The sequence below is a fragment of the Halyomorpha halys genome, unplaced genomic scaffold, assembly GCF_000696795.3.
Source record: "Halyomorpha halys isolate HHAL.00 unplaced genomic scaffold, Hhal_1.1 Scaffold269.1, whole genome shotgun sequence".
In the NCBI taxonomy this organism is placed as follows: domain Eukaryota; kingdom Metazoa; phylum Arthropoda; class Insecta; order Hemiptera; family Pentatomidae; genus Halyomorpha; species Halyomorpha halys.
This window is the reverse complement of record NW_027112099.1, coordinates 694,232-703,603: the sequence shown is the minus strand read 5'-3', so window position 1 is coordinate 703,603 and position 9,372 is coordinate 694,232. Positions and strand designations below refer to the sequence as shown.

The following is a 9,372-nucleotide window of genomic DNA, read 5'->3' as shown; positions in this document are numbered from 1 at the left end:
TTTTTAAAAAATGTCTAAATACCTGGAGGAAGGCGAAATTTTCTTTCCCCAGCGTGATGAGTTGAGTGTCCAGTGCAAGAGAAGAGGTCGACCGCTGTGAGCTCTGTGTTGGAGGGATGCTGGAGCAAGAGTGGACCACACCTCCAGGGCACGCCCCGACCAATCACTTCCCAGCATCCAGTTCCGAGGACCGCCCCGATCAATCTTGAGAGGCCAATCGGATGGTGAGCTTATCTCTTCCATCCCTCATGAAGTACACCCTTATATTAACTTCCCTGTGTTACCAACTTTCTTCCAAAGAGTTTCCAATTGTACAAATTTTTAACTTCTATTCAATTGACTTCTTATCTCTTTCTTTTCCTTCTACCAACTATTGAACCACTTTTGTAGATAAGTAAAATCCTTAAAACTTAACTTAGGATATAGGCTTCACCATTAGTGGCGATTGGTGTTGTAGTGTGTAGTATGAATGGTCAGTTATCATCCCTCTTATTAATGGTTGCTTTTATTAAGATATAAATAAAATAATCATTACGAACAGGTATAGTAAACTTCAGGTATTCATTTTTGTATTTGAACAAAATGATCGAGTTGAGGTAAAAGTTTTCAATTGATATACTTACGAAGATTAATTTTTATTTTATCTACCTCCAACTGAACCAAATCTACCATCCAGCTATGACTAAATTGTTCCATAATTAATTAACGATGATTGATAACTTCGCAATATAGTTAATACCGAATGCGTATGTTTATAAAATTTATGTATGAATGTGTTCAAGATGATTTTTACTTTAATTTAATTATTTAAGTGAGTTGTTTTCTCATTTTGCTCCTATTTAACGCTTTTCTTTACTTTGGATCTATATATGTATTATTATATCATAATTGCTATTATTTAACTCATATCTTTACTTATGATCTATTTATGTGTTATTTTATTATCATTGTTAAATATTTTATTATTATTTATTTTATTTTACCCGTAATTATTCATTTAAATTTCTATTTGTATTTATTTATTTATATATAGTTCATTTTTTAAGCCAGTGGCCAAATTAAGTTTGTCAAGTAAACTACTTTTTCCTACTTACTTTTCAAACATCAGGGCAACAGTTCCGATTTACTTGTTCCTCCATTAGGTGACAGACATTTAGTCCGTTCCCAGGTATTTGATTTTAATTGCTTGTTAGCGTATTGTTACAAATATATTCTCTTCTGATTTCTGAATTTTCATTATTTTCTTAATTACAGAAATCTAAAAAAAATAAAAAATTGTAGGAGTGTAAAAATCCTTAAAGATGGCAGAACATAAGCCGATCGTAGCTGGTAGAAGCTAGTACAACACTAAATACGGATAGGGTCAATCTAAAGTGAAAAGGAGGTGCTAGAGCTCTCCCAACTAGTACAAATGTAAGAAAAGTGACCTCCCAGGCGACACATTATTGTCATATCTGCTACCAATTCACCAAGAATTCACGAAAATATGTCCTTAAAAGAGGTCAGAGTGTTAATTAGATTTTACAAAATGTTAATAGGAAAAAAAGACACATTCCCACATTACATTAAGAATTATTCTGATTTTAAATGTTAGGAATAAATCCCACCAAATCACATTTACCCTTCGACGTAAACCGATGACCTCTTTCCCTACAATATCCTTTAATAATACCCCACTTATTCCTGTCGAACGTGTCCGTTACTTAGGACTGCATCTCGACAAAGGACAGACATGGAATCCTCATACAAGACTAAAAAGACAAGAAACTGCTCGTAGATTCCGACTATTGCAACATTTACTAGACAAACGGTCTAAATTGCCAATCCATTACAAAAGACTGTCCACTACATGACTATTATAAGGCCTATCTGGACATACGGAGTTGAGCTTTGGGGCTCCTCTAAACCATCAAATTCCTCCAGAATCCAATCCTTACAGTCCAAAATCCTTAATGCTCCTTACTTTGTCACAAATCAAGTCATCCATCAGGACCTCAATGTTCCATATGTTGCCGATTTGGCCAGAACCAGATACCGTTCCTTCCATAATAAACTTCTCAACCACCCAAATCCACTTGTTTCTAACCTGGCTTCTCCTTCATCTTAGGCGTCTGAAAAGAAGATGGCCTCGAGATCTTCTCCTCTAGAAAAGTTATTGTAGTTCTATCAGTGGGTAGATTCTCCACATGTTTTTATCATGTCACTATGGCACCTACAGCAAATTTACTTGTTGTATAAATGTGTATACAGTTGTAAATAACAATAACTAATTTATTAAAAAAAAAAAAATGTTAGGAACCCCCTGAGATAATTTTGATATGATGTAAATTGTATATGTATAATGTATTGCATTATATTATTATGTATTCTGTACCATATAAAAAATAAAGAGGTTTAAAAAAAAATAAAAATAAATAAATAATAATTTTGGATCAACAGTGGATAATGTTTTAATAGATTTCCTGGAGAGTAAAGCATTTTTAAGATGTTTTTCCCGAACAATTAATACTGTTATTTCTCTAGACTTCTTTACTTGCCAGATTTAGTTGTCATAGACTTTGGAAGATCACAAACGACGTTGACACATCTTTGACAACTAAAACTTTAGGAACAAATCTCTAATGAACCTTATTGTATCGGCAAAAAACATTATTTGCGAAGTTTTCAATTAGAGCCTTTGCCTACTATATCTTCGATATAATGAAGGATTAAGTTTAGTTTTTTTTCGTTGATCCTCCAACTCTTTTGTTGTGTTGCAGCGGAAGGAGATGGAGTATCTTAGGGGGGGGGGTAGGTCGGGACCTAACAGCTACATTGACTAAACGCCTGCCTGTTTACCGTCGACTCCTTGGCAACGCCTCCGTCGCCGTCTCGCCGGTATCTCAACACGCCTTTCTTGTTTATTTAGAAGATCTTAAGCCAGTCCTCGAATGAGCTGATGAAGCTGCTGTACCATGTCCATGCATTTCAGTGCCAACCAGGTATTTAATTTTTCCATTTGGCAGTATGTGAATGCACCTAAACTAATAACACCTACTCGAATCTCAAATTCGCTTTAAATTTTTTAAAAAAAGATTTTGTGATTTCGAGAAATGTCTATTTAATTTGATAATATTTTTACTAAGTACTAAGTTCAACAATAGAAATGATGGCTTGTAGAAAATATTATTTGATGCCACCTAATAATTACCACACATGATAAAGTCGTTTCAAATTGATGGATTTATATTTATAGTGTTTCAATTAAAATTATATTTAGTCAGCATTGTTATCCAGGCACATAAGGCAATTAAACTACCATAATAATAATTAATATTTAAATTTCATTTATCTACTTTTATTGATTCCAGGTCCAAAAATGTTTATAAAAAGGTTCTATCATTTGTTGTTATCTCTAATATTCTAGTACACCTCGTGCTCCTTGTTTACTCAACTGTTTCAGATAAAACCTAAGGCTATGTCACAATTAGATCGGGGAAGTGCTAAACGGAACTTGAGGGATGGTTATGTAGCCAGCCTAAGTAAAATCTATATGTTTGAAATAACTTAAGAAGAACAAAATCGGTCTTACGTTATTTGAGTGGTGTTAAATGAAATTTCCTGCCTCCAAAGTTGGGGCAGTTTTGTATTCATAAAGTAGAAAAACAAAATAACCTCAGAATGAACATTTTCACTCGCATTATGCCTTCTGTATATCAGAAGGCATTTTCCTTGCCACACTTTTACTGCAGAAAAAGATCCTCCTAATTGCCCAAATTTGGAAGAAAATTTGGCGTTCGTGCACAAAGGTAGAGTATTTTATGCTAAGGATGTTGAATCAGCTTCACCAGATTCCATCGACTACTTTCACTTAAGTATGCAAAAAACTCTTTCCTAAAAATCTAAAGTGGAATCATTTTTTTATTGCTACAATATATAAGGTTAGTTAAGACCATGGAAAGCTTATTGGAAAAAAATAGTAGATAAAAATGATAGATTTTTTTTTTTTAAATAAACCTTTGAATAAAATTTTTACCAAAATATTGGGATCATGCATATCAAACTAAATTCGCTCAATAAATTTATTAATAACTAAAATCACTAAATAGCATTTAGTGATTTATAGCATTTTATTAATAACTAAAATCAAATATTATTATACTGATTAAGTCTAGCGAACAAGAACCAAGAGAGCGATTTCGGTGGAAAGTTTTGAAAATATGCATATTTATAGTTTTCAACTGTATCAAATTTTCAATTTTCCCAGAAATATTATATACAGAAAAAAGCTTAAAAAAATAACCTTTCTTTAATTTACCTCTCATAACATCAAAACATTGTATTATTTTAGCAATATCAACTTATACTCAATTAGGCTAGGGTAAACACTCCACTCTTTTCATCATAATATGTTTGTTTTGTCCAGTGCATCGTTTAGGAAATCTCTTTGATTCAAAACATTGAACTATGAATATATTAAATCTATTTTATGAATCTTTAACACTCACATTTTTAATAAACAAAACCACTCCATTGGGAAAGTTATGTAGAGCTTTTTTAAAACAGCGAAAAATTGAACATCTTTCAATGCAAACAATGTGAAGTACTCTAGTGGTAAATTAAATAATTCTTAAGGTTCTTGAGTTTAATACCTGTCAATCAGGAATAACCTTAGATCCGGAAAGGCGTGTTATCATTTAGATTACTACCTTAACATGTTAATCGGTGTGTAAGGGTCGAAATTTATGTATTTTGACATCTAAAACTGGCTAAAACGTACCGGCGCGCTGCTTCGACACGCTGGGTAGCATCTGTCTAATGCTCCTCATGTTGTAGCTCCAGATGGCATTATCCTGATCCCTGATTTATTTTTCATGTTTTTAAATCTTGAACGATAATTTTTAGTAAAAAAAGGAATATGCTATTGATAAATGGAATAAGCCTAGACAGTATTGGAGACTAGCAATCTCCCTAAATGAATATGCTTTTGTATACTCATATTTTTTGTTTTTATTCTTTGGAGGTTCTATGGTAATTATTAAACAAGGGTAGGGAGACAATAATATCAGTTAAATCTGACCATTAAACCAAGATTATTTTCGTTAGTTACATTATAATAACTTATAAGAAAATGTGTTTTATTATGGTTTTTTTTGTCATTAATTGATATTGGGAATAACTTAATTTTTAAAATATCATTATGATCATTATGACACCTCTAACCAGTTCGACTTATTACTTATTTTGTCCTCATATCTCCTCTACTGAAATGTTTTGGACAATTTTAGTCACTAAACACCAAAAATGGAAAATCGAATCAACAGTTTGGTAGATTATGATAAATTTGATAACAGACATGGAGACAAGTTAGTCACAAATTAGTTTTTATTCTTTGGAGGTTCAATAGTTATTATTAACTAAGCAAGGCTTAATATGGAATAGGGCAGTGTAGTATAAGCTAAATTTGACCAACATTATTTGCATAGTTTATATTAATTTATTGGTTTTTAATATAATTGGTTTTTTTATGTATGGGTTTTTATTTTTTTTTTGTCATTGAATGATATCTTTTTTTTTTTTTTTTTTTTTAATATTTTTTTTTTTTTTTTTTTTTCGCACCCTCCATTAATAAGGAAAAGGAAAGTAGGGTACATGCAAAAATGTTTAGGTTGATGTTATGCATCCTTTTACTACCAGGGGTACTGAATGATATCGGGAATAGTTAAATTTTATCATCATTATTTATTTAAATATGATCATAAGAATCATTGAAAATTTTATTTTATCTCCCCTGATCTGTTATGATCGTTAAAAGATGTCTAACATAAACATAGATCTTCAGATTCACCTTTCAAAATTGGAAGTCATCGACCTTTTCTTTTATAGGAAATAAGTTGGAAATTGCAATTTATACATTAGTATTTTTATACATATTTGTACATTAGTATTTTTATTCATATTTCGCCTCCGTTTTTCACTCATGAATCTCAATTCTTTTGGTTCTCGCACTTTCACTCTTGGATTTGACCCTCTGATACTGACCATTGACAGCTGCCCTGAACGCATCGCATGCAGCAAACCAGTGTAAAGACAACCTCCCCTAACAACACGAACAAGTGGGCAAAGCCCAGCGCTATTAGTCAAGAGGAATTAGGACCGGCTTGCCCTATATCCTTATGCAAACACATTGATCACGGGCTAACTTGCGCCTAATATTTGCATATGTCTCGGTGCGCAGGCAACTAATCCATGTGTCAACTCTAGCCAGTCAGACAGAGAATCTACGCTTACTTATACTGATCCGGTTTAGAAATAATAAACCGCATTAACTTTTTTATTGAATATAATAGTACTTTATGTTATCAAATTCAATTAAAAAATTAAATTTTTATTGATTTCTGAATCTGATAATAAGTCTTATCCTTTACAGGTTTAAGACTATTGCCAAACACTTTGAGTTTGAGACGGGTTATTAAAGTCTGGTTCACTTGAACAAATTTTCTATTTTTTTTCATAGCCAAATAAGAAATTGGTATACAATGCCTGTCTGTCAATACGGTAATCATAGATGTGAGGTTCTTCAAATTATTACAAAATTAATTATTTATTATATTAGCCGGCAATCATTATTAATGTTGTTATTTATTATTTCTTGATAGATTACAAAATTAATCAATAATAATAATTTAAAACATGTATAGAATGCCCATTTACCTATATATTTGATAATCATTTTCCGAATTTTTGATTTTTATTTTAATTTGTAGGAACTTTAATTACGCACTTTTCAAATGTCTATATTATTTTAACAAAATAATTTAATACAAATTATATAATTTCTGAGTAATGTTTAAAAAAGTTTGCTTTATCTGTAACGTTTCTTTTCTTTTTTATAAAAGATTAATTCTGAAATTAAACAGCATTAAGGAGAATACTTAGCCGTTCTTTCAAAACAGTTTAGGCAATTCAGTCTGGGTACACAAAAAAAAACATGTTTATATGGCTGTTTGGAACTCATATGAAGTCCAATTTGGTTCATAGGTATAGGGGAGAGGCAGGCCGAAAACTTATAACAAAAACCTAATAAGAAGCAACACATTGATTAATCCCTTCAAAAAATAAAGAGGATTGAGGATTTTTTGAGGGATTTTGGATTGTAAGGATTGAATACGAGAGGAATTCGAAGGTTTAGTGGAGCCCCAAAGCTCAACTCCATATGTCCAGATTGGCCTTATTACAGTCATGTAGATCAGTCTTTTTTATTGAGTTGGAAGTTTATACCGTTTGTCTAATAAGTGCTGTAATTGTCGAAATCGACGTGCAGTTTCCTATCTTTTCAGTCTTGTTGGAGGATTCCAGATTAATCGTTTGTCCAAATGTAGTCCAAGTTAGCGGATCTGTTCGACAGGGGTAAGAGTAACATTATTAAATGAAACTGTAGGGCAGTCGGTAGATTCATGACGAAGAGTAAAGGTGATTTGATGGGATTTGTTAGAATTTATCTTAATACTCCAATTACAACACCATTCTTCGAGGGTTGTGATATGGGATTGGAGAGTTTGGGATACAATTAATGGGTTATTATTAACTGCGAGTACATATGTGTTATCGACATACTTAGTGAGGATAGTGTTATAGAGGATGTGACCGAGGATATTACCTTGAGGAACACCAGTGGACTGAGAATAGAGGGATGAATAGGAACCATAGTGGTTTACTTGGAATAATCTATCTATGAGAAAGGAGTGAATGATGAGAAAGTATGTAGGAGGTAGGAATTTACGGAGTTTGTAAAGCTGTCCCGAGTGTCCCAGACTCGATCAAAAGCCTGTTCAAAAGACTCCCACGCAGTACATTCCGCGCTCCAAAGAAGACGAGACAACCACACGATGACATTGCTGGATAGTGGAGTGGGATGTTCGGAATCCAAATTGGTGATCAGGAATTATATGATTGAAATCTAGGATGAGGTATAGGCGTTTCAAAATGAGATTTTTGAGGATTTTCATTCAAAAGTGAAATTTATTTTTTTTAAATCTGTATTATTACAGTTTTTTCCGAAGGTAGGGAAGCTTTGTACTTATGAAGTAAAGGAAAACAAAAATTTAATTTCAGAATCGATAATTATTAGTAAATAATTATCAGTAAGGGAAATGTTAGGACCCATCACTTATAGGTCGAACTAATTTCCATTAATAAGTGGTGTCCTGATCATAATGATTCTTTGAAAATTAAATTATTCCTAATATAATTCAATACAAAAAAAAAAAAAAAAAACTTTTTCTATAAATTATTTTTACCCGTGCAAATAATCTTGGTCTAAAAGTTCAAATTTAGCTGATAGTGACCACTGAAAAGAGAATTAAAAAAATGTTTGTTGACTAAAGCATATTCGTTTGTATGCAATTTTGTCTTCACTTATTCCAACTATCAAGCATTTTTTTATTAAAAACAATCAAGATTTAAGGGCTTAATGAATAAATCTGGAATCGCAATAATACCATCTTGGAGCTACAACTTGAGGAACATGTATTGGATGAACCATCACATGTCTTTCCCTTCCATGCAGATAACTGGTCTGATAAACTAGTAACAACATTAATAGGTCCAGAGATTTTAGACAGATTATATGTATGCTACAGAGCTTGTCGGAGTAACACTCCGGTACGTTTAAGCAAATGTTAGATGTCAAAATACATAAATTTTGACCTTCATAAACCGATAAAAAAGATAGGTTGGTAATCTAAATCATAACACGTCTTTTCTAATCTAAGGGTATTCCTGATTTAGGTGTATTGCATTCAAAAATCTTAAGTATTATTTAATTTATTATTACAAATATTCTTCGCAGGGAAAGGTGTTCAATTTTTCGCTATAATAAAAAAAAAACCTTCATAGCTTGGCCGATGGATTGGTTTTATTGGCTGAAAGTGAGTGTTACAGATTCATAAAATATATTCAATATGTTCTTGGTTCAATATATAGATTCATTGTACCTTTCATCAGTTATGGTAAACAATTTATATCTTTTATATATTTTTTTTATATTGTGCATCAGGTTAACGATCAGCGAAAACGATTGAGGATTTTGCATATAATTAAAACAGTAGATATAATTCTAAAATTCTGTTATATCCAAGAAATTCACCGTTGTGAGCGGAATGTTTTTATGTAAAAAGAAAAGAGTGCTAATAAAGATATGTTTTATTGAAGACCCATTGTCAATTTTTTGTCCATGACCTTCGAAAGCAGAGTTCATTTCACTTTAACGTACAAGAGCCGGGAAGAAAAAAAATGCAGTTATCTCACCCCAATTTTTTATTACTTTAATGAAAACTATGTATAATTACTATTCAAAATTGGTAAGTCTACCAAGTATAGGTAGGGGGAATA

The 9,372-nt window shown here is 32.0% G+C and overlaps 1 protein-coding gene across 1 annotated transcript in view; it reads right to left on the bottom strand.

Annotated features, from left to right (window-relative positions):
- Positions 1–344, bottom strand: part of LOC106680578 (helix-loop-helix protein 1) — an 18,893-nt gene extending 18,549 nt beyond the window's left edge. The window contains exon 1 of the mRNA XM_014420373.2: positions 23–344. The gene's annotated coding sequence lies outside the window, so the exon portion shown is untranslated. The remainder of the gene's footprint in view (positions 1–22) is intronic.
- Positions 345–9,372: the final 9,028 nt, after the last annotated feature.